The sequence below is a fragment of the Hypanus sabinus genome, chromosome 15 (genome assembly GCF_030144855.1).
Source record: "Hypanus sabinus isolate sHypSab1 chromosome 15, sHypSab1.hap1, whole genome shotgun sequence".
In the NCBI taxonomy this organism is placed as follows: Eukaryota; Metazoa; Chordata; class Chondrichthyes; order Myliobatiformes; family Dasyatidae; genus Hypanus; species Hypanus sabinus.
The window spans coordinates 14,980,049-15,007,146 of NC_082720.1; the positions used below are offsets into that span (position 1 = coordinate 14,980,049).

At 41.5% G+C, this 27,098-nt stretch overlaps 1 long non-coding RNA gene across 1 annotated transcript in view; it reads left to right on the top strand.

Annotated features, from left to right (window-relative positions):
• The window catches only part of LOC132405127 (uncharacterized), a 64,309-nt gene that overhangs the window by 13,549 nt on the left and 23,662 nt on the right, over nucleotides 1-27,098 (top strand). Inside the window, exon 3 of the long non-coding RNA XR_009515769.1 lies at nucleotides 21,306-21,419. This is a non-coding gene — a long non-coding RNA (uncharacterized LOC132405127). The remainder of the gene's footprint in view (nucleotides 1-21,305; nucleotides 21,420-27,098) is intronic.

The window sequence follows — 27,098 nt, forward strand, 5'->3', positions numbered from 1 at the left end:
GAAACAATACTGGCGGATGTACTTGTGATACTCAACTGTAGACCAATTGGATATGCTAATACAACTAAACCAGGAGATTGCTATAAAAAATGCTATGTACAAGGATCGGTGGGCAATCAGCGACTAGCTCAATGACTATCTCAGCTTTGATTGGCAAATTAAAGTTTAACCCTTCTTGAAGAATCTTCTGCGTCTCCTGGTCGTTTGTGGGGCATGAGAAACCTGGACACTCTCACAGAAACAAAGTCATGGATTCCCAGAAAACCACCCAACGGCCCCAGGAATCGAAACTACAAGCTTCCAGCAAAACAAGACCACAGATACATCACACTTAGTAAATGAAACTAATATCATGTGACATCCACAGGAATCAACACTGTGGACCCATAACACAGGACGGACAGCAGAGCTGCAATGGCTGGAGTTTCTGCAAAAAATGAGGGAAGTGCAAGACAGATATATTCCAAATAAGAAGAATTTTTTAAATAGAAGAAGGACACTACCATGGCTGTCAAGTGAAGTCAGAGCCAAAGTAAAAGCAAAAGAGAGGGCATACAAGGAAGCCAAAGCTAGTGGAAAGATAGAGGATTTGGAAGCTTTTAAAAACTTGCAGAAGGGAACTAAGGAGGTCATTAGGAAGGAAAAGATGAATCATGAAAGGAAGCTGGCCACTAATATCAAAGAAGATACTAAAAGCTTTTTTAAGAGTATCAAAGGTAAAAGAGAGTTGAGGATAGATGACTAATAGAAAATGATGTTGGAGATACTGTAATGAGAGATGCAGAGGTCACAGAGAAACTGATTGTGCATTTTGCCTCACTTCACATTGGAGGACATCTGCTGTATACCAGACATTCAAGAGTGCCAGGGAAGTGAAGTTTGTGCAGTGAAAGTTACAACTGAGAAGTTGCACAGGAAGCTTAACGGTCTGAGGGTAGATAAACCTCCTGGACCTGATGGAATGCACTCTCGGGTTCTGAAGGAAGTATGTGGAGAGAATGCACAGGCATTAACAATGATCTTTCAAGAATCGATGGGTTCTGGTACTGTACTGGATGACCGGAAAATTGCAATTGTTACTCCGCTATTTAGGAAGGGTGGGAGGCAGCAGAAAGGAATATAAAAGGGGATAGCAAAAGCTTTTTTAGCTATGTGAAGAGAAAGAAGATAGTTAAGAACAATGTTGGCCCCTTGAAGAATGAATTGGGAGAAATTGTTATGGGAAACAGGGAAATGGCAACAGAATTTAATGCGTACTTCAGGTCTGTCTTCACCAGGGAGGACACAAGCAATCTCCCAGATGTATGGATGGGTCAGGGTCATAAGATATCAGGGGAATTGAGACAGATTGACATTAGGAAAGAAACTGTGATGAGTAGACTGGTAGGACTGAAGGCTAATAAATCCCCGGGTCCAGATGGTCTGCATCTGAGGGTTCTAAAAGAGGTGGCTCAGGAAATTGCGGATGCATTGGTAATCATTTTCCAATGTTCCTTAGATTCAGGATCAGTTCCTGAAGATCGGAGAGTGGCTAATGTTATCCCACTTTTCAAGAAGGGAGGAAAGGAGAAAACGGAGAACTATCGCCCTATTAGCCTAACGTCAGTCGTGGGGAAGATGCTTGAGTCCATTATTAAGGACGAAATAGTGGCACATCTTGATGGCAGAAATAGGATTAGGCCGAGCCAGCATGGATTTACCAAGGGCAAATCATGCTTGACTAATCTGTTGGAGTTTTTTGAGGATGTAACAAGGATGTTAGACGAGGGTAAGCCAGTGGATGTTGTGTACCTAGATTTTCAGAAGGCATTTGATAAGGTGCCACATAGGCGATTGGTGAGTAAAATCAGAGCTCATGGCATTGGGGGCAGGGTTTCAACATGGATAGAAAACTGGTTGGCAGATAGAAAGCAAAGCGTAGCAGTGAATGGGTGTTTCTCGGACTGGCTGGAGGTGACTAGTGGGGTACCACAGGGCTCTGTATTGGGACCACAGCTCTTTACGATTTATGTCAATGATTTAGATGAGGGCATTGAAAACTATATCAGCAAGTTTGCTGACGATACTAAACTGGGTGGCAGTGTGACATGCGAAGTGGACGTTAGGAGAATATAGGGAGACTTGGATAGGCTGGGTGAGTGGGCAGATACTTGGCAGATGTCATTCAATGTGAATAAATGTGAAGTTATCCACTTTGGAAGCAGGAACAAGAGGGCAGAGTATTGTCTGAACGGTGTAGAGTTAGGTAAGGGAGAAATGCAAAGAGACCTAGGAGTCCTAGTTCACCAGTCAATGAAGGTGAATGAGCAAGTGCAACAGGCAGTGAAGAGGGCAAATGGAATGTTGGCCTTTGTTACAAGGGGAATTGAGTACAAGAGCAAGGAAGTCCTTTTGCATTTGTACAGGGCCCTGGTGAGACCACACCTGGAATATTGTGTACAGTTTTGGTCTCCAGGTTTAAGGAAGGACATTCTGGCAATTGAGGAAGTGCAGCGTAGATTCACTAGGTTGATTCCTGGGATGGCAGGGCTGTCTTACGCAGAGAGATTGGAGAGATTGGGCTTGTACACGCTGGAATTGAGGAGATTGAGAGGGGATCTGATTGAAACGTTTAAGATAATTAAAGGATTTGATAAGATTGAGGCAGGAAATATGTTCCAGATGTTGGGAGAGTCCAGTACCAGAGGGCATGGATTGAAAATAAGAGGTCAGTTATTTAAAACAGAGTTGAGGAAGAGCTTCTTCTCCCAGAGAGTTGTGGAGGTGTGAAATGCACTGCCTCGGAAGACGGTGGAGGCCAATTCTCTGGATGCTTTCAAGAAGGAGCTAGATAGATATCTGATGGATAGGGGAATTAAGGGATATGGAGACAAGGCAGGGACTGGGTATTGATAGTGAATGATCAGCCATGATCTCAGAATGGCGGTGCAGACTCGAGGGGCCGAATGGTCTACTTCTGCACCTATTGTCTATATAAAGGAAACTATAGACCTGTTAGCCTGACATCAGTGGTAGAAAGTTGTTAGAATCTATTCTTAGGGATGAAATTACAGAGTACCTGGAGGCACATGACAAGATGGGCCAAAGCCAGCATGGTTTCCTGAAAGGAAAATCCTGCCTGAGAAACCTACTGAAATTCTTTGAGGAAATTACAAGCAGGGTAGACAAAGGAGTTGCAATAGATGTGGTGTACTTGGATTTTCAGAAGACCTTTGACAAGGTGCTGCACTGAGGCTACTTAACAAGATTAGAGCCCATGGAATTACAGGGGAGTTACTGGCGTGGGTGGAGTATTGGTTGAGCAACAGAAAACAGACAGTGGGAGTAAAGGGATCCTATTCTGTCTGGCTGCCGGTTACCAGTGGTGTTCCACAGGGTCGGTGTTGGGACCGTTGCTTTTTAGGATATATGTCAATGATTTGGACTACGGTATTAATGCATTTGTGGCTAAATTCGTCGATGATACAAAGATAGGTGGAGGAGCAGTTAGTGTCTGGAAACAGAGAACGTGCAGAGAGACTTAGATAGTTTAGGGAATGGGCAAAGAAGTGGCAAATGAAATACAATGTTGGAAAGTGTATGGTCATGCACTTTGGTGGAAAAAATAAACGGCAGACAGCTATTTAGATGGGGAGAGAATTCAAAATGCAGAGATGCCAAGGGGCTTGGGAGTCCTTGTGCAAGATGCCCTAAAGGTTAACCTCCAGGTTGAGTCTGTGGTGCAGAAGGTGAATACAATGTTGGCCTTCATTTCTAGAGATATAGTATAAAAGAGCAGGGATGTGATGTTGAGGCTCTTTAAGGCATTCATGAGACCACACTTGTGGTTTTAGGTTCCATATTTTTGAAAGGATATACTGACGTTGGAGTTTGTTCAGAGAAGATTCACGAGAATGATTCCAGGAATGAAAGGGTTGCCGTATAAGGAATATCTGGCATTTCTTAGGCCGTATTCCCTGGAGTTCAGGAGAATGAGGGAGGGATCTCATTGAAACATTTTGAATCTTAAAAGACCTGAACAGCTTAGATTTGGCCAAGTTATTTCCCATGGTAGGGGTGTCTAGGACAAGAGGACAAGAATTCAGGATTGAAAGATCTCCATTTAGAACAAAGATGCAGAGAAACTATTTTAGTCAGAGCGTGGTAAATCTGTTGAACTTGTTGTCATGAACAGCCATGGAGGCCAAGTCACTGGGTGTATTTAAGGCAGAGATAGATATAGGTTCTTGATTTACCAGGCTTCAAAGGGTGTGGGGAGAAGGCAAGGGAGTGGGGATGACTGGAAGAATTGGATAAGCCATGATCGAATGGCAGAGCAGACTTTATAGGCCGAATGGCTCTTATATCTTACGGTATCCCAACAGTTAGCATTCCACTCCACTCTGCCTTGGCTACGTCTTCATTATCCTATCACAATTTTTTTTAAGGTACATCAAGAAATATTTACCTAGTTGAGGTATTGGCTTCTAACATTCCTCCCTCCCCACCACTACCACCTCTATCTTTGCAGATTTTGATTGCAAGCTTATCATCCTCTCAACATCAGTCCTTTCACCATCACCATCTCTTACCTCATAACTAATCCAATTCTATTGGTAGGCCATACAAAACCCAAAGGAACCCTTCAATCCAAATTGCCATTGCAATATTTCTCAGAAAACAGCTTCATTTCTATAGCTGTTTAAATTACTATTTCTGTTATAAGAACATATGGTGCTTTGTCTAGATCCATCTATCATTTTATTGTTCACTTCATTAAAGGTAATTGATTTTTAATTCAATATTTTCCTTTATTTTTACTGTTCATTCAGCTTGTCAGCACTTGCCAACACTGAAACTAATGTGTTGTTTGTGTCCTCTGAATTTAGTACTGCAGGATAATTTTTCAACAGATTGTTTTCATGCAGGTCCCAAGATAGATAGAAAGCTAGTTTGGTAAATACTTTATTGATCCCAAAGAAAATTATAGTATCACAGTAGCATTTCAAATGAACAGTTATACAAACATTAGAAGAGAAGTAAGAAAGAGTAAAAAATAAGTTACTTCAAAAAGTCTAATGGGGGGGGGGGCAATCACTTCCTCAGCTATAGGTTGACTCTTTATAGAGCCTAATGGCTGAGGGTTAGAATGACCTCATAGAGTGCTCCTTGGAGAGGTGCAGTTGGCTTAGTTTATTATTCAGTTTATTATTTAGTTTATCTGTTCAGCCAAGGAGGCATGGAGAGGGTAGGAAACATTGTCCAGAATTACCAGGATTTTCCATAGGGTCCTTTGTTCTACCACAGACTCCAGTGTGCCCAATTTGACTCCTATAACAGAACCAGCCTTTCTAATCGGTTTATTGAGCCTGTTGGCATCACCCCTGTTGATGCCATTACTCCAGCACACTATCACACAGAAGATTGTACTGGCAACAGACTGGTAGAACAAGGAAAAGAGAAGCCTGCTTAGTCCAAAGGACCTCAGTCCCCTTAGGAAGTAGACGCAACTCTGGCCCTTCTCGTACACAGCCTCTTTGTTGGTGCTCCACTCAAGTCTGTCATCCTCACTGCATCCACGTTCAATAGTAACAGGGAGCAGTGCAGCCTTAGTCTTCTGAAAGTCCATCACCATCTCCTTTGTCTTACTAATGTTAAGCTGAGACAATTCAGCTTGCACCATTTGACCAACTCCTTCATCAGGGCCCTGTATGCATCCTCCCATCCTTCTTTTATACAACCAATTATTGCAGAGTCATTCTGCAGATGACATGACTCAGTCTTGTTTCTGAAGACTGAGATAAACAGAGTAAACAATAAGGCAGTCAATACAGTCCGCTGTGGGGCCCAGTACTGCTTATAGCCACGTCTGACACACAATTCTAAAGCCAGGATACAATGGAAGTGACAAACCTGCATTGAATGGAGCTTTTCTCCCAGCAGCGAGGGTTGTATGTGAAACACTCAGTTTCGGTTGGCTGCGCAAGTCTCGGGAAGACTATGTCTGGCCCCGCCAAACATGTGAGATTGAGGTGTAAGCTCACCCGAAACCCCCTGTCTGTGTGGATGCTGCGTGATTTGTCACCCCGTTACAAATCAGTACCACGAAATAACAGACAGTACGCCATACACAATTGAAAGATTTTGCTTTATAATTTTTAATTTGACTAAAGGGTAGGTAAAGAAAAAGCAAAAAAAAAAGAAAAGGGCCCATTCTAATGAAACGGTCTAATGTGCACAAGTTGGAGTTCATGGTTTCCCCTTTGCCGATGATCCTTCAATCTCCCCAGCCTTCGTCGGATCATGGTACTGCTCCAGGTCAAGTATTGCACTCCTCCACTCCGGTGTCTTCTCCGTTCATCTCCCGCTGAACAAAGACCCTGCTGTCAGGCACACGGCACGAAACACCCTCTTGTCATTGGACGGCTCACATTCCAAAGCACCCGTTATCTCTGACCATAACTCAAGCACCGCTTCTACAGAAAGACATTAGCAGTGAAGCCTTTCCCAGGGTGCTACATGTAGTACAGAGGGCACTTGAGAAATCATAAAACGTGATCCTCACTGTGCTGCCCTACGTATCCAAATGGGAGTAAGCTTCGTTTAGTAGGTGGATAAAAGCATCATCGACTCCAATGCGCTCCTGGTAGGTAAACTGCAAGGGATCGAGGGCTGATCTGACCAGAGGTCGGTGATGAGCCAGGACCAGCTTCTCTAGGATCTGCTTGACGTGTGAGATCAGTGCCACTGGACGGTAGTCATTCAAGACTTTCAGTTGGCCCTTCTTGGGTACTGAGACTATATATGTTTTCCACACAGTTGGGATGCTTTCCAGGCTAGAGAACTCCACACAGCTGCTCAGCAAACTCCTTCAAGGGCCTTGGGGTCCCCACCATCTGGTCCCAATGCTTTGCTGCGCTTGAGTTTCCCCAGAGCCCTTCAAGAGAAATATGGCTGAAGTCTCCCAATATTGCAATGAGTGTGTTGAGACTGGAGTCTCATGTTAGTAGTGTGTATGATGTCACATGCAGCATCGGGACTGCGTCAGATGCTGTTTGCCATTATTTAGTACAGAATCTTACTGTAAGAGAACATTTCTGACTATGTACCCTGCAGCTTATCTTTTGAGGGCTCATGGGAGAGCTGTTTGGTGAAAAGTGAAAATGTTTAGAAAAATCTAAATTTATTAAAAATTTAAGAGTTCCAAGTGAAAGTTATTTTGGTGAGCTCCTGTTTATGACATTCCATAACTTCTTTCTATGTACTTTTCTCGTGTTGTAGGTGTAAAGGGGGTTTCTTCTTTTTTCTTTGTTACTGTGTATGTAATCAAAATGGCTTCTTTGTTTTGTTAAAAGCAGGAATGCTTCTTTGTTTCGAGAGAGTGCTGGAAGCTTGTTTGTTAAAATTTACTGATAACGAGAATTGTATTCCTTTGTAAACCAATTGGGATTAATGGTGTTCTTTCTTCTGAGTCTGTAAGCTATTGTTGGCGGGCATTTTGGGGAGATCGGCGCGAGGGGGTGAGAGAGAGAACGCAATGCTGTAAGTTGGGCGAGGATCGGACCCCAAGCGGGGGTCCGAGGCCAGGTGGTACTCCGAGGAGAGGGGATGAAGCTAGATGTGCTTGGTTGACCACTTCAGAGGGTTCTGAGCTGCGAGTCGAGGAGTTCGGAGGGGATCGAATGGTGGCCAGAAGACTTCAGTAATTCAGCTCCAACGGTTGTGCACGAAGTGGTTTGGACTTTGATAAGTTCGGCGCCTTTTCTTTATTTTTTTCTTCATATATACTGTATCGTTATTAATCACTTAGTTATAGTAACCTTTATAAATTGTACTTATTTAATCGCTTATGGTGTACTGTCTGTTTCTGGGCGAGGCGGGGACATCACACAGCATCCACACCAGCTGATTACCCAGTTTGGCGGGGCCAAAGGCTGCTCCCCCTAGACGAAACGAGCTGAGCGAGCCTGAGGCGACCCAGTGGGTTACATAGGTAAGACACAACAGCAGAGGTAGGAGAGCTGCTGCCTCATGTTTCAGCAATGCTAGGTTTAATCCTGACCTCTGGCGGAGTCTGTGGGGAATTTAAGTACTTTTCCTCTGACCACCTGATGCTCCAGTTTCCTCCCACAATCCAAAGATGTACAGGTTGGTATATTAATTGCCCACAGTAAATTGTACCTGGAGTGTTACTGAATGGTCGAGTCTTGAGGAAGCTGATGGGAATATATGAGAATAACATGGGATTGGTGTAGGATGAGAGTAAATGAGAGCTTGATTGTTGGAACAGACTTGGTTGGCTAAAAGGTCTGTTAGTGTATCGGATGGCCCAAATACAGAAACTCTGTATTTGAGAACTCAGATCTAAAAATTAAGGAGCATATTGGTCGGTTGGTGGTTATCATGTTCACATCTCTTCATCTTAAGCATTTCCTTGTGGTAAGGCAAGTCATCTATTCATCTGATTTCACAGTCTTTGGTTTAGCTTTCAGAAGTGTCAGTCCCATTGATTAAAAGCTGGGATTTTCTGCTATATATAAATCAGTGGCTATGCTCCATATCTAGACACTAGAGTTTAGGGTAATTGTCCAAAGCCTCGGTAGAGATTCAGAAAAGGTTCACTAGAGCAATGTAAAGGTGTTGCTGTCCAGATAGTGGAGAGACTACCACTTTGTGCTACTTAAGAGTAGAGAAGGCTAAGAGGAAATTTATCACAAATTGTTTTAAAAACATTTTGTAAAAGGAAACTGAAAAGAAACTTCAAGGAGTGGTTGGATGTTTCTTAATAGAATGATACAGATCCAACCTAGTTGATGACTGAGAGGAAATGGGGCAAATTATTTTATGTTGCAAAAAGGGTATGCCCTTTCTACAGGGGTAACAATAAATCAGTACTAACATTGAAAAAGAATTTGGTAAATACTGAAAGGAGAATAGAAAGCAGGAATATGAAGAAAGATGAACTAGAACTAGGTAAAATTTAATTGGAGCACCTCATTGTTTCTTTGTACAGAATCCACAATTTTATTTCAGTATTTTTTTAATGTTATAGAATGCTAGTATTCATTGATAACAAGTTTCTCGTGGAATTTGAGGAAAGTAGGTCAGAGATTTTAGGCAGGCCTCTCTAATCCTTTCTATTTTGGCAAAAGCTTAGTTTACCTGGCCTGGTGTCTCAAATTAGCAATTAGCAGTTCAGCTCAAAATGTCACAGGTTTGCTACTGAAATGATCTTTAGCAGGATACATTTGGCCTCATGTTTCCCTGTTTTAATTAATTTTCACAAAAGGAGAAATGTAAACAAGAAATGCACATCACTTTCTTTCTTTGTTGAGTAAATCCATTTATAGATCATGTCAAAAACTATCCATAATCATCAAGATACTATCTCACCAAAGTTGTGTGAAATTGCAGGAAGGCATTTTATGCCTGTACTCAAATTCTTTTGAAATAAAGATTAGCGCACCGTTTGTCTCAGAACAATAGAAAACAGGAACTCAGTGGGTCAAGCCACTCAAGCATCTGCAGTCCCTTTTGACTTCATACAATTTGCTTCCTATTTGCAACCCTCAGCTACATTTCTGTTTTGAGCACCAACATTGATAACAACACATTTTTTATCTCATTATATCGTAACTGCTATGTTGTTGCCCACTCATTCTAATTATCCAAGCCACCTTGTGCTCTCTCTTTGCATTAGCCATACAGTATTCAAATTCCACCTAGTTTCACCTGACATGATAGGTACCACCTGCTTATACTGAATGCTCTGAAACCCGTTTTCATGGATCAGTATTCTGGGAGGACTGACATATCAGCAGAGTTAATGAGATGATATCTGAACCAATGTAGGGAAGAAAAGAAGTATAGTAGTGCTGATTTCAGACAGTATTATAGACCGAAGTTTCAGATGGGTCAAACACCAAAATTATTTAGCTGGCGCTGAAAATCACTAGAGAGAACGTTACACAGCCTGGTGTATTTTAAATCACCAATGGCAGGGAAGGGTGTAAAAGAGCAAATTTTCTAGGAAATTATAAGGAGGCACAAAAATCTAAGTCTATGAAAATGGGAGTCTTTATTATCCCAATACAAACTGTAAATGTAATACGATTAAGGTCAAAAATGTGAAGAATTTGGAAAGTAGATAGAGGATAATTTTCTCAAACTGTACACGTCTGGTCCAATAAGCAAGGAAGCTTTGATGGATGTGGGGAACAAGGTAGTTCAAGTGCATCAGTTTTCGGCAGGAAAACATTTATGTGTTCGTAATCTAACATCATAGATCAAGATTAAGTATAGAAAAGGTGGAGGAGCAAACTAAATTATAGATTCAAGATTGTTTGTCATTCCTCAGTACACAAGTGTAAGGAGAACAAAATGATTGTTACTCCGGTTCCAGTACATCATAAAAACACAATAAACATAAAGAACACAATAGAAAAGCACACAATAAAATAAATACATAAGATTTCTTTACATACATAGACTGATTGTGTGTACATAAAGTGATGGTAAGCACAGGAGAATTTGTACGTGAGGTGATTCTGACAGGAAATGATAAAGTAGAGGTGGTGGGGATGTGGTGAGGTGTGTTAATGGGTGGATGTGTTATTCAGTCTGATGGCTTGGGGGTGGTAACTGTTTTTGAGTCTGCTGGTTCTGGTATGAATGCTGCACTGCCTCTTCTCCGACGTGAGTGGGAGAAACAGTCTATGAGCAGGGTAGGTGAGATCCTTCATGGTATTTCTGGCCTTAATCCAGCATCTTTCTCCACATATGTTCTTGGTGGCAGGTAGACTAGTGCTGGTGTTATGTCTGGTGTTGCAGCACCCTACTGCCTGCCACTTGCACTTTCTGTAGCACAAAGTGATGCAGCATTCTGAGATGCTCTCAATTGCTAATCTGCAGGAGGTCATGAGTATTGATGTGCCTATTGATGCACCATCAATAACTCACTCTGAGATGTAAAGGCGAGATATCGGCTTTTATTGACTGGAAGAAGGAACAAGCAGTGAGTGACCACCATACTACATCCTGGAGACTGAGAGGCCGGACTCAGGCCTCAATCGCCTTTATACAGGGGTCTGTGGGAGGAGCCACAGGAGCAATCAGAAGGGGCGTGTCCAGACAGTTATATGTAGTTCGCCACACCTAGTCTAACTCTCTTCAGTCTCCTCAGAAAGTAGAGGTGTTAGTGAGCTTTCTAGACTATGGTGGATGCGCTCTGGGACCATGAGAGGTTGTGTGAGATGTGTTCTCCCATGAGTTTGAAACTGCTTGCAGTTTCCAGCGCTGTGCCACCGATATGAATAGGAGTGTGAGTGTTATGAGTTTTACTGAAGTTGATAACCATCTCCTTTGTCTTGTGGCATTGAGGAAGAGGTTATTTGCCTGGCACCAGGCCTCGAGCTCTTCCACCTCCTCGCTGTAGGCCATCTCATCATCGTTGATGTTGAGCACAACCACTGTTGTATCATTGCCAAACCTGACATAGTGTTTGCTTGGGAGTTTGGCCATTCAGTCATGTGTGAGTAGAGTGTAGAGCAATTGGCTCACCACACATCCCTGGGCACCCATGTTGAGGATAATGGAGAGGACCTAGCAGTTGTGCATCCTGACTGTCCGAGGTCTGTTCACTTGCAAGTACAACACCCAGTTGCACAGTGGGGTATTTAGACCGAGGAGTAGGAATTTGTTCTCCAAGGACAATAGTGTTGAATGCTAAACTGAAATCCAGAAACTGCATACTGACCCAGGTGTCCTTGTTGTCTTGATGTGTCAGGGCCAGGTGCATGACAGACGCTATGGCATATGTTGTCGAGCATTTCTGTCATTAAGCACGTTGGTGAGGGTCCAATGAGGCAGGAGTGACAGTGAGGCAGGAAAAGTAAACATTTGGAAGAAGGTCAGTATCAATGTGATGTGATTGGATCTGGCTCAGATAAACTGGAACAGAATTAAAAATCAGCTCCACTTGAGACAAATTTCCATGAGGTGCAAAGTTATAACAAGCCAGTCCAGGTTCACAGAATGTGAAAAAAGATGCAGAGGAAGATGAGACTGCCTGTGACAAGAACGGGGTGTAAGTATCAGGGACCACCAGATCGACAATGAAATAATGTGAAAATTCATGAAGAGAGCCAAAAGGGAGTGTATGAGAAAACATTAACTGTCAACGTAAACACGGCGGAATCTGCAGATGCTGGAAATTCAAGCAACACACATCCCATAATCAATAAACAATAGACAATAGGTGCAGAAATAGACCATTCGGCCCTTCGAGCCTGCACCGCCATTTTGAGATCATGGCTGATCATCTACTATCAATATCCTGTTCCTGCCTTGTCCCCATATCCCTTGATTCCCCTATCCATAATCCTTTCCCTTCTCCAGCTCTGTATCCCTTTTGTCAATCACCTTTCCAGCTCTTAGATTCACCCCTCCCCCTCCTGTCTTCTCCTATCATTTCAGAATTCCCCCTCCCCCTTCTACTTCCAAATCTCTTAGTATCTTTTCTTTCTGTTAGTCCTGACGAAGGTTCTCGGCCCAAACCGTCGACAGTGCTTCTCCCTATAGATGCTGCCTGGCCTGCTGCGTTCCACCAGCATTTTGTGTGTGTAACTGTCAACATACATTGCAATCCAGAAGCAATCAAATGGGCAATACATGGAAGAGCAGAGCCCACTAAGATTGAAATAAGATCTACACATGGATGTTAAGGTAATAAATAATCGCTTTCAGAATCAGGTTTAATATCACCTGCATATGTTGTGAAATATATTTTTTGGGGCAGCAGCACATTGCAATACATAACAATATAAACTATAAATTACAATAAGAAGTATAAAAGATAAAATTGAATTATGTAGCTCAAAGCAAAAGGAAATAATACTGAGGTTCATTGTCCATTCAGGAATCTGATGGTGGAGAGGAAGAAATTCTTCCTGAAACATTGAGTGTGTGCCTTCCTCCTTGATGGTACAAATGAGAAGAGGGCATGTCCAGGGAGATGGGGATCCTTTATGATGGAACCCACCTTTCTGAGGCATTGTCTTTTGAAGCTGTCCTGGATGCTGGGAAGGCTAATGCCCATGATTAAGTTGGCAGAGTTAACAAATTTATGCAGTTTTTTCCAATCCTATGCAGTGACCCTTCCGTACCAAACCATGTTAAAATGCTCTCCATGGTACATCTGTAGAAATTTACGAGTGTGTTTGGTGACATATCAATTCTCCACATGCTCCTAATGAAATATAGCCACTGCTGTGTTTTCTTTGTAATTGCATCAAGATATTGGGCCCAGGACAGATCTGGAGAGATGTTGACACCCAAGAACTTGAAATTCCTCACCCATTCCACTTCTGATCCCTTGAAGAGGACTAGTGTGTGTTCCCTTGACTTTCCCTTTCTGAAATCTACGATCAATTTTTTGGTCTTATTGATACTGAGCGCAGGTTTTTTACTGCAATACCAGTCAGCCAGCTGATGTATCTCATTGCAGTACACCTTCTCATCACCAGCTGAAGTTCTGCCAACAATAGTTGTGTTGCCCACAAATTTATAGATGGCATTTTATAGATGCCATGCCAAGATACACAATTGTGGGTATCGAGAGAGTAGAGCAGTGGGCTAAGCATGCATCCTTAAGGTGTGCCACAGGTATTACTATTGTCCCGGTGATACAAGGCTGAGTGGAGAGCCACAGGGAATCCACTTGCTGTAGGTTATTGTGGTGGTAGACAAATTGCAGCAGTTCCAGGTTCTTGCGTAGGCTGGAGTTGATTCTAGCAGTGACCAAGCCCTCAAAACACTTCATCACAGTAGGTGTAAGTGGCACAGGGGGATAGTCATTGAGGCAGCTCATCTTTCTCTTGAATCTATCTTCACCAGTGGAGATTGTGATTTCAAAGTGAAGTAGGCAGTAGTCGAGAGAGTAAATTTATTTTTAAGGTTGCACTGAGATATTAAAAAAATGTTGACTGAACTTCTGTTAATTTCAAGATTCAGAATTGTTTAACGTTATTTCCAGAAGTGTAAAGGAGAATGAAATTGTTATTTCAGATCCAACGTAGCACAGAAAAATCTCATTGAGATAGAGAACACAAGAATAAAAAGATACACAAAATATAAAAACATAAGGAAGCTTATATACACAGATTAATTTTATGTCCATAAAGTGATGTCCATAAAGTCCACAGTATAAAATAAGACCATAAGACCATAGGACATAGGAGCCGAATTAGGCTATTCAGCCTATTGAGTTTGTTCCACCATTCCAACATGGCTGATCCTGGATCCCAGTCAACCCCACACACCTGTCTTCCTCTGATTCCCTGATCGATTAGGAAATGATCAACTTCTGCCTTGAGTATACCCACAGACGTGGCCTCCACTAAAGTCTGCAGTAGTGTTGCAAGTGTGGGGCAAGGGTGGACCTAAATGCAGGACACAAACACGTTTTGTAGGGTTAACTAAATAGAGTTTATTAATAGTTACAAGGAAAGCCCTGATGCAAGAATAGAACAAAGAGAAATCAAGGAGAGAGCAAAGCGGAGCCGGGAATAAGCGTAATGGACTAGGACTCAGGCCCTGGACTTAGGCTGGGACTCAGGGCCTGGGCTAGGAACTCGGGGACCCGGACTTGGACTAGGTACTAGGAACTTGGAGTCAGGACTCAGAACACGGACCTTGGAACACGAACTTGGAACTGGAACATGGAACTCAGGACCCAGACATGAACTTGATGCTTCAAACTTGGGACCCTGGACTTGATACTTGAACCTCGGTGCTTGGACTTGATACTTAAACTCTGAACTCGGCCTTGATATTTGAACCTTGCATCTTGGCCTTGATCCATGAAACCTGGATTTGGACACTAAGAGACAGTTATAACTCAGGGTAGCGGCAGACGGCTGGACCTACCCTACGGAGGCGAGGACCCAAAGAGACAGTTCCCAACTCAGGGTAGCAGCAAGCGGCGGGATCTACCCTGTGGAGGTGAGGACAAGAAACATTGAGCCAGGGCTCCTCCTTGGACACAGGACGGAGTCTGGACTCTTTTTGACACAGGGTCAGGACCCTTCTAGCACACAGGGCTGGGACCCCTTTTGGACACAGGACATGGAGACGGAGACCACACAATGATAGACAGTTGTATCTAGGCATAAGTTTTCTCCAAGCAGCGGGGAGCTCTTGACTCACCCCGGCAGGTTAACCTTGCCGGACCTGCTCTGGCGAGGGAAGGTGGCTTGCTGGCACTTGCTTCGGGAAGGAGACTTGGCTTGCTCCGGCAAGATGACTTTGGCTCGCACTAGCTTCGGTGATTTTGTTAACACTCCATAACACTCTTGCAACGAACGGCTGAAAGCCGGAGACTTATAAACTGCCAGTTCAGTCGAGACTACTTTGCCTTTAATCACCAAGCCCGAGGGATACAGGAAAACAGGGAATTAAAGGGAAACAAGGAGTCAATGGTCCCAATCGTAACACCAACAAAGGAAATTTAAAGGGAACCTGATCCGGACCATGACAAGTAGAGATTTCCACAGATTTACTTATCTCTGGCTAATAGAAAATTCTTCCTTACCTCTGTTCTAAAAGGTCACCCTCAATTTGAGGCTGTTTCCTTTAGTTCTGGATTCTCCCACCATAGGAAACATCCTCTTCACATCCACCCCATCTAGTCCTTTCAGTATTCAGTAGGTTTCAATGAGATCTCCTGTATTCTTCTAAATTCCAGTGAGTAAGGTCCAAAGCTGCCAGACGCTCTTCATATATTAATCCTTCATTCTGGGAATCATCTTTCCTCTGGACTCTCTCCAAAGACAACACACCTTTCTGAGATGTTGTCAATACTCCAAATGTGGCCTGACTAGCGTCTTATAGAGACTCAACATTATCACCTTGCTTTTATATTCTATTGCCCTTCAAATAAATGCCAACATTGCATTTGCCTTCTTTACCACAGACTCAGCCTGTAAACTAACCTCCTGGGAGTCTTCCCCGAGGACTCCCAAGTCCCTCTGATCTTTCAGCCTTCTCCCCCATTTAGATAATAGTCTGTACTATTGTTTTTTTTATCAAAATGCATTATCATACATTTCCCAACACTGTATTCCATCTGACACTGTATTGCCCATTCTTCAAATTTGTCTAAGTTCTGCTGCAATCACACTACTTCCTCAACACTACCTACCCCTCCACCTATCTTCACATCGTCAGCAAACTTTGCCACAAAGCCATCAATTCCACTATCTAAGCCATTGACAAACAATGTGAAAAGCAGCAGTCCTAATACAGATCCCTGAGGAACACCACTAGTCACTGGCAGCCAACCAGAAAAGGCACGCTTTATTCCCACTCGCTGCCTCCTGCCTGTCAGCCATTCCTCTATCCATGTCAGTATGTTTCTTGTAACACCATGGGATTTTACCTTATTAAGCAGCCTCACGTGTCGCATCATACCAAACGCCTTTCTGAAAATCCAAGTAAATGACATCCACTGACTCTCCTTTGTCCAGCCTGTTTATTACTTCCTCAAAGAACTCTACCAGATTTGTCAGGCAAGATTTCCCTTTGCAAACATCTTGCTGACTTTAACTTATATTATCATTAGTCTCCAAGTACCTTGAAACCTCATCCTTAATAATAAACTCCAATAACTAGCCTATAAATTCATTTCTTTTGCTTTCCTCCTTAAAGAGTGGGGTTACATTTGCAATCTTCCAGTCCACCAGGACTATGTCAGAATCAAGTGATTCTTAAAAGATCAAGATCATTTGTTATCTCTTCAGCAACTTCTTTCAGGACTCTGGGGTGTAGTCCATCTGGCCCAGGTGACTTATCCACCTTAATACTTTTTGCCTTTTTAGTTTGCCTAGCACTTTTTCCTTTGTAATAACAATAACACTCACACCTGATTCCTGACACTCACGGACATCAGGCTTACTGCTAGTGTCTGTCACAGTGAAGACAGACGCAATGTGCCCATTAAGTTCACCTGCCATTTCTTTGTCTCCCATTACAACCTCAGCAGCATAATTTTCCAGTGGTCCAATATCAACTCTCACCTCCTTTTATTCTTTATATAACTGAAAAAATCTTTTGGTATCCTGCTTTATATTATTGGCTAGTCTGCCCTCATAGTTCATCTTTTCCCTTATAGCTTTTTTAGTTGCCTTTTTGTTGGATTTTAAAAGCTTCCCAACCATCCAAATTCCAATTCACTTTTGCAACCTTGTATGCCCTTTCCTTGGCTTTTATGCAGTCCTTGACTTCCTTTGTCAGCCACAGTTGCCTACTCCTGTCATCTGAGAACTTCTTCCTCTGTGAGATATATCTACCCTCCGTCTTGTGAACTATTCCAGAAGCTTCAGCTATATCGGCTCTGGCATCACCCCGCCGGTATCCTCTTCCAATCCACCAGGGCAAGCTCTTCTCTCATGCCTCTGTAATTTCCTTTGTTTCCTTGTGATACTGATGTATGTGAGTATGCTTCTCCCTCTCAAATTGTAGAATGAATTCAATCATATTATGATCACGGTCTCCTAAGGGTTCCTTTACACTAAGCTCCCTATTAAGATTTGTGTTATTACACAACACCCAATTTAAGATAGCCTTTTGCCAAGTAGGCACAGGCACGAGCTACTGTAAAAAGTCATCTTGTAGGCATTCAACAAATACCCTCTCTAGCAATTTGACAACAACCTGAATTTCCCTTGCATATTGAAGTCCCCCATTACAATCGTGTCATTACCCTTATTACATGCTTTTTCTAGCTCCCTTTGCAATCTCACCCCCACATCTTGGTTAAAAACCCGTATATGATTTCCATAATTTTTTTTTACTCTTGCAATTTCGTAACTCTGCCCACAAAGATTCAAAATTTTCTGACCCTATGTCACCTCTTTCTAAAGATATAATTCCATCTCTTACCAACAGAGCCACACCATTATCTAATCCTTCCTGCCTGTCCTTTCAATAAAAAAGTACATCTTTTGATGTTAGCACCCAACCTTGGCCTGCTTTCAGCCATGACTCAGAGATGCCCACAATGTCATACTGACCAATCTCTATTTGCGTCATGAGTTCGTCCACCTTATTCTGAATGCTACACACATTAAAATACAACACCTTCAGTCCTGTGTTCTTCAACCTTTTGAATTTTGCCTCCGTTGGTACAATTTAAGGTTACTTCCATACTAGACTGGATAATGTTGAAAGTGCCGGTTTTGCGTAAAAACAATAGGCATCCACACTAGGCATTTTAAAAAATATCTCTGTCCACATTAAAACGGATATGTCGGCAAACCTCCTCCTACTACACATGCGCGGGACGCATTACTGAAAACAAGTGACATGTTTCGTGTCGAATCTTGCCATGAAAGACTTGGTGCGCGTTTGTTCAGTTACAGACTAGAAAAAACTTAATCGACAGACAGCTGTTGGCTCTCACGCAGGAGGACTTAAAACTAAAAAAAGCAAATACTGGAGCGTGTGTAAGCAACCGACAGGGAGTTCACCAACAGTATGACCTGGCTGACGACGATCATTGAAAAAATTGCATTAATAAAGACCTTTGTTAAATGTATAAAACATGTCTGCATCAGTATTATCTTGTATTTCCATACAATGTTACATTAGGCTGTTACACATCTATTGTCAGAGAAGTATGTGCATAAATAGGTAAACCACCTTCATACGAGCAAGGACAGAAAACAGGGCAAAGTGAGTATATTTATTCAGTAAGTTCTGGATCAAAGTATTTGGCGAGTACATTTCTAACTCTTCTGGCTTCAGTCTCGTTGCCATCTGTTCTGAAATTGTTAGGTTGTGTTCAACAAAACAATGAAATGGTGTGCTGCTGTCACCATCTGTTCTGGCACGTCATTACAGCATTTTTAGACTTCTCCAGTCACCCCGTCCACGCTGCTCCGGCCAATCCGGCATTTTCAAAATTACACACTCTGGAGAGCATTTCTGAAAATCTCCATTTTGGGGGGACGAAAACACCATTTTAGTGTGGACGGAGGGTAAAAAAGGTAAAAAACTTTGGCTACAGATTTATCCCGTGTAGTGTGGACGTAGCCTAACTTTTGCTCTGTCTGCATTTATACCCAATCATTGGCTTTTCCTTCCTTACATTCATGTTACACCCATCATCTACTTGTAAATCCGCTGGCTCATCCTCATCTCTATCATATTTGTTCCCATCACCCTGCCATATTAGTTTAAACCACTCTCAACAGCTCTAGTAAACCTGCCTGCAGACGCAACTGCAACCCATCCCTTTTGTACACATCCTACCTGCCCCAGAAGAGGTCCCACTTATCCAGAATTCTGAATCCCTGCTCCCACTCCAATTTTTCATCCATACATTTATCTGCCACCTCATTTTATTCCTATCCTCACTGTCACATGGCACAGGCAGTAATCTTGAGATTGCTACCTTTGAGGTCCAATTTCTCAGTTTCCTTCCTAACTCCCTGTATTCCTTTTTTTCAGGACCTCCTCCCTTTTTCTTCCTATGTCATTGGTACCACGACTTCTGGCTGCTCACTGTCCCTTTTCAAGATATTGTGGATGCATCAAGAAACATCTTGGATCCTGGCACCTGTAAGGCAAACTACCATCTGTATTCCCTTTTTGCATCCATAGAATCGCCTGTCTGTCCTCTTGACTATAGAGCCCTCTATTACTGTTGCCATCCTCTTCAGTGCCCTACCCTTCTGAGCCACAGGGCCAGAGGCACATCTACTGTTGCTTCCCCTAGACAGGTCGTTCCCGCTAACAGTACTTAAAATATTGTTGAGGGGGACAGTCATAGGGGTGCTCTTCCTATCTGACGTTCTCCCTTCCCTCTCCTGACAGTCACCCATTTATCTGTCTCCCATAGCCTTGGGGTGACTGCCTCCCTCTAGCTCCTGGATGTCACTGCTTCACTTTCCCTAACAAGCCATCCAGCTGCAGTTCCAGTTCCCTAACACGATGTCTGAGGAACTGCCGCTCGAGGTACCTGGCGCAGATGTGGCCATCGGAGAGGCCGTGAGTCAACTGGAAATCCCACATCTGACTCTCAGAACAGAACGCTGACTCTGCAGACATGTCCCCTACTCTCTCTATAGTTAAATAAGAAATAAGGATTTGGGGGATGTCTTATTGGCAATGAGGGCACTAATTGTGAAATTTCAGGGTGCTTTGGACGTCACTACGTCCTCCCATAGATGCTGTCTGGCTTGCTGAGTTCTGCCAGCATTTTGTGCTTTTATTTATTTCCAGCATCTGCAGATTCACTCGTGTTGCCTTATAGTGAATATTTTTGCCAGACTAGAAGAAGGGAAATATGATGGGTGTTTTGATAGAAAGAATGAGGAAAGGCAATAAAGAATAAATGATACTGTTCCAACATGGATACAGGAGCTGAGTAGATATATCAGTGGAAGTGGCAGTGGAGGTTAAGATAGTAAGGCTTGCACAACTCTTGGTCTATCAATAAAAACCTGAGGATAAAAGCAGAGATGTTACTTTGAACTTTCATGAAACATTAGTCTGGCCTCGTGAATACTACACTCAAATCTGGTTGCCACATATGGATAGGATGTGAAGGTAATAGAGATGGTCCAGAACAGCTATACAAGAATGTCTCCTGGGATGATGGTCTGCAATTATGAGGAGAGATTGGAGAAGCTTTAACTGTTTTCTTTGGAGAAGGCTGAGGGGAGATGACATCAAAGTTCATAGATGATGCTGAATGGATAGTGCTACGCTCTTCTTTTTGGGGCCAAGATCAAGATTTGATAATATTTTATATAATAATATAATAATAATAATTAGGGAAGAGAATGAAAAAAGGATTTTTAACGTAGAGTGTAGTTAGAATTTGGTAAGTACTGGCTTCAGATGGCTTGGAGGTAGGTTCCCTTGTGGCTTTCAAGATTGAAAGAGATAGGTACACAATAGAGTAAAAATTCCAAGGCTATGTTTAAAGGATGAGTGGTACAAGGGAATTGACCTGGTAGACAACTAGTGTTGATATGAAGGGTTGATGGACCTCCTTCTGTGCTATAACAATGCTTCACCATTTTACTAAGGTCTTCCTGCAGAAAAATAGAGGTCACTTCTTTCATTGAAGTGTTGCAAATTGGTTAAACTTCAATTTGCCACAATGGAACTTTTTTGATAAAGTAGCTGCTACCTGCAAATAATATAAGAACAACTTTTCAAATCTATTTTCCCATTGAAAGAGCTTGGAGCAAATGTGTGCCAGAAGTTGGAGTCAAATTTCACGAAACTAACAAAATAAATTTTTCTTTTATCATCTGCAGATAACTTAATACAACTTCTATTGGAAACCTTGTCAAGAGATAAATTATAATTAAGATTACATGAGGTTCTACTGAAGAATAGACACCCAAAGCATATCAATCATCTACAGAGAGGTAATATCTCTGATGCAATTTTTTATAATCTTTTCAAATATTCTAGCAAATATATCTTTTCCATATATCTTTGTTTTCTTACTATGTTCCACCAGAAATTGAAATCTGGTGTTTGTAAGAAGCTTAGTAAATAGATCAAAGTAAAAAAGTGTTTTTTTAAAAATTACATTTAGACTGAATCATTGCAACCGTAGTACATGACACCTTTAGCTAAGTGTTCTACCTTGCAGGAAAACCATGACAAAATTCATGCATGGACTGGTAAGGAACAAGAAGCATTCTTGTCACAGAGATGGCAAATGTTGATAATCTACAATAAGAGAATACCTAATCATCTACTTTTGACATTCAATAGTTTTACCATCACTGAGTCTGTCATGAACGTCCTGAGCTGGCCAGAAACTCTACTGGACCAGCCACATAAATGCAGTGACTATCAGAGTAATTCAGACAGTAGGTCCTCTCCCATCTACAAGGTGCAATTAATGAGTGTGTTCTCTCCACTTGCTTGAATGAGTGTGGCTTCACAGAAAGTCAACTCCCCAAAGGGCAGGAAGACTCATTTGATTGGCGCTCTATTCCCCAGCCTGAACATCTGCTGGTGAATCTTGGCCACAGTATGCATCATCTACAAAATGCACTGCAGTTATTCTCCTAAGCTACTCAGAGCCCCTGACAAAAGTCACAAACTCTGCAACCAATATGCGTATGGGTAGCAGGCATATAGGAACATCACCTTCTGCAGGTTCCTTTCCAAATTGTACACCATCCTGCCTTATAAATATATCACCATTCCTTAGTCAGTGTTGGATCTAGATCCCAGAGCTTGCAATTTAGTAGAACTGCAGGACCAGTTGAATCAAAAGTATGGCATGGTTCACGAAGGCACTTCTCCATGTTCTTCTTAAGGGTGATTAGGATTTGCAGATAAATCCACTTATTGACAATGACACCCTAATAGCAGTACATAATAAAATAAGTTCAGGATATCCAATAACTTAAATGAAACAAAGTGACACCTGCACTGCTAAAAGCCTGCAGATATGGTCAAGAGGTTCAATTGTTGTTCAGACCAAGCATCAGAATGGGGTAGAAATGTGATCTAGGTGGCTTTGACTGTGTAATGATTGTTGGTGCCAGATGGGGTGGTTTGGGTATCTCAGAAATGGCTGACCTCCTGGGATTTTCATGCACAACAGTCTCTAAGAGTTTTTAGAATTAGAATCATGTTTAGTATCAGTGTCATATGTGATGAAATTTGTTGATTTGTGGCAGCAGAGCATAATAAAAATACTATAAATTACAGAAAGAAATAACATGTAAATATAAAAGATTAAATTAAATAAGTAGTCCAAAAAGAGAAGGAAATAGTGAGGTAACAGTATGAAAAGCAAGAATCAGTCAGTGAGCGGCAGTTCTGAGTGAAAATGTCTGGATAATGAAAGAGCTCAGACAAGAATGGCCAGACTGCTCAAGCTGTCAGGAAGGTGACAGTAAGTCAAGTAACCATGTGTTACAACTGTGGTGTGCAGAAGTGCATCAATGAATGCTCAACACATTGAATCTTGAAGTGAATGGGCTACAGCAGCAGGAGGCCGTGAACATACACTCAGTGGCCACCTAATCAAGTACAGGAGCGGCTGATAAAGTGTGCACTCAGTGTATGGTGGAATATTATGATGAAGAAAACAAACTAACAAAGAAATTTTGAAAATTCTTTCAGTTTCCTATGATCAGTTTACAGAACTGTGAGTAGGAATTTGTCTCATAGATGGAGAATATGAAGATCACCTTCATATATGAAAATGCAATTATGTGATGATCAATGATGCATTGTCACTAGTCCTCTTCCTATTCCATCAAGGTTTTACTGCTGATTTGCAACTCTTATGTAATATGTTAGATTTCAGACTAACTAAGCATGCTAAATACAATTTAGTGGTTATGATTATCAGCATGACTTCACATAAAGTCTACACAATGAGAATAAGCAGCAGATGCCTTGTGTTGTCTCACTTCAATGCAGTGTATTGTCCTGAAGCAGCAGAAAACAATGTACCCAAATGAAGATGGCCAATGTATGCAAGTTATTTTATTAAATCTATGTAGTTAAGTTTATATATTCATGATTAATTTGAGGTAATGAAAGAATCATAATTATAATACCTTTTAAATAATGAAATTAGTGATTGTACAACTAGCTGTGGAAGTAGCTTCTCTCACCTTATCTCCTTGCCTGCCTATTGCCTCATTCTGGTGCTTCTCCCCCCCCCCTTTTTTCCCTTCCATGGCCTTCTGAGTTCTTCTATCAGATTCCCCCTTCTCTAGCCCTGTACCTTTTTCACCAACAACTTCCCATCTCTTTACTTCACCCCTCCCCCTCCCAGTTTCTCCTTGTGTTTCATCCTCCCCTCCCCCCATCTTCTAACTCTGACTCCTCATTTCTCTTCTCCAGTCCTGATGAAGGGTCTCAGCCTGAAACGTCGAGTGTACTCTTTTCCATAGATGCAGACTGGCCTGCTGAGTTCCTCATATTTTATTTGTGTTGCTTGGTTTTCCAGCATCTGCCGACTTTCTCTTGTTTGTCAAACTACTGTAGATTTGCTAGTCCATTCAAGATAGAGGGAGGAAGGATTAATCGACTTTTAAAGAATTATTTTTCAATACAATGTAGATGTTTATGCAAATGAATATACAAATAATATGGGTCTGCTTTGCTGGTCTTGTTCTTTTATATACTATCCTTTAGGGAAGGAAAAACCTTATGAAATGTGAAATTAAAAGCACCAAAAATCAAATATACGCCATCAATGGTAATTAGGATCAGAAAAATGTACTTTGGCAATAAACATACATAAGAGAAATATATTCTAATTTGGCAGTTAGTAACTTCTCCTATCTAATAGATTATGTAAAATAATCCACTATTTCAAAAATAATGAATTAGCTATTTAGGAGTTAATAGCCTTGGGAAGGGTGAAGGAAATATTATATATTTCATTATGTTAATACTATTATTAACCATTTCAAATCAAGTTTTTAGCACTTCTCAGTGTTTAAAAGAGTAAGACATACTTTGGCATTAAATGTGCTAAATATTATATTGGAGTAAAAGGAACAGAAGGTTCCATCAATGATATTTGAGTAGTTTATGTTGAAGCATATCACATTAGAACATTTTTATATTACTATGGGAAATTATCAAAGGTTAGTTTAAGTATTTTCTAGTTCAAAGTGAAAACCATAATGTCGATATATCCAAATAAAATTCACTTCCTAATATTATCTTCATTAATGGTTGATTCAATTATATATCCATTGACCAACTTGTTTATACTAATCTGGAACAGAGCCATCAGTGTTAATGTAATCCACCTTAGGAATGTGATATTGTAGGTTCTTTGCACTGAACTATTCAGTAACTTTTCCACTAGTACTTGCATCTTTCACCAATCTACTGAAATATCCAAAACTATAAAGAAGCTGCCCCAAGAGATATGACAGTTCGGGATCTAATTGTTCACAAGAATTGCTATTGAACGTTACCTGTCCTGCATAATAATCATACAGTCGACCTTCACTAATCCGACTACCCGTAATCCGGTTCCTTAGGTAATCTGGCATTGATTTCAATTTTCCGCGCAACTGTAATTTAAAATTTCCTGGGCCATTGTACCAATCTGTTGCGCATTGTTTTGGTTGCGCTAGATCTGTTCATATGTTGGTGTGCTCTTGTAAGCACAGGCAGGCAATTTCTGCTTGTCTTCCTGCATTTATTAATATCATTTGCGTGAGGCGCGGCCACCTGGCACCCACCTATCTCACCTGCCAGCGGCGGGGTAGTTGGCGCGCGCTGGGTCGGTCTGCCTTCTCACCCACCTGCCAGCAGTCACACACTGCCCTCCGGCGTTGCCCGGCCGGTGTGCCGTTCTCTTCAGCCTATGACCTCAGATCAGACGTGGTGACCCGTTGAATTTAAGCATATTACTAAGCGGAAGAAAATAAACTAATGAGGATTCCCTCAGCAACTGCGAGTGCAGAGGGAGGAGCCCAGCGCCAAATCCCCGGCTGCCTAGCGGTTGCGTGAAATGTGGCATATAGAAGACCTCTTTTCTCCGATTTCTGCTTCTGCTCATCCAGATGTGCTGCCACCAGCATTAACAGTTTTTGAAGAAACTGTTGTGCCAATTTCAGCACCGGTTCCTGATGCTTCACTCATCTTTCAGGATGAAGATGTTGATGATCTTGACAACCCCACACTCACAGACATGTAACTTTGTCTGAGGGTATATTAAACGTTTCACTTTAGAAGCAGAAGTGCTCAACTGTTCTGTATAAGTTAATTCCTGTACATTTACCTGTACCCTTTATTTTATGTGCCTGTACATTATATTACTATATTAAAATTTCACTTGCTACTCATTTAATATGTCTGTTTCATTATTATCAAACTTGTCCTGATTTACATGATATTTTAAAGGTATGATGAGGTGGTTAGCTATTGCTTAATGTGATCCTTCTGTAATTCGGCATTTTCACTAATCCGGCACTCCGCAGGTCCCAATGGTGCTGGATTAGTGAAAGTCGACCTGTACTGACTTAGTTACCATTGCCTGCAGGTTTAAGAACCGTACTTCGACAATTTCCCCATTGTGGTGATGGCAATCTTTTTAACTACATTGCTAATTGGTCTAGTTCTGCATTTGTTGTCTCCATGACGTATTGACTTTACAAACCGGTTTCTGACAGAAACAGCAGATGATTATCTAATTAGAAGAAAACTCTTGCACTTCTTCCATTCAAGTGTACTGCATTCACAGTTGACAACGTAGTCTCCTGTATACTGGAATAAACCACATAGATTGAGTGATTGCTTTATGGAGCACCTGTATTTATTCTAGTTACCCGTCCATTTAAAAAAAGTTAAATTTTATTGTCATTGGCATACTGCATATACAGAATAATGAAAATTAGCAGGATTAGCACAGTAACTTATAAAGGCAGACTTAAGTTAACATAAAAATAACCAAACATAAATTATACTTAGCAAATCATAAACACAAGAAAGTCTGCAAATGCTGGAAATCCAAGTCGCTTCTCAGACAGAAGTTGATATATTTCATTACCAACCTCCCAGAATACTTTATCACTGTTGATATAAGTGCTATATATGGTCTTTCATGGGTTCTTTTGTACTTTATTTTCCTATGGTTGTCTGCAAGAAAATGAATCTCATAGGTTGTATATAGTATGTATACTTTGATACTGAATTTACTTTTAGCTCAGTTCTTGAGACTGGATCTCAGGAAGGAACTATTGTACTAGTCCTGCTGAAGAGTCTTGGCCCAAAATGTCAACTGTACTCTTTTCCCATAGATGCTGCCTGGCCTGCTGAGTTCCTCCAGCATTTTGTGTGCATTGATTGGATTTCCAGCATCTGCAGATTTTCACTTGTTCAGGAAATATTGATGGTTAGGATGCAGTATCTGGGGCTTAAAGGACTATGAGACCAAGAAACATCTCCTGCATATAGATGGTTAAGGGTTGATAACTGAGATGTTTAAGATCATTAAAGAACATGATAGGTGAAATGGAGAGGAACTATTTTCTTGATTGAAATGATCCAGTGCAAAATTCAACTTTATCTCTCTAGCAAGCTTTATCTTATGTCTTAAGGCT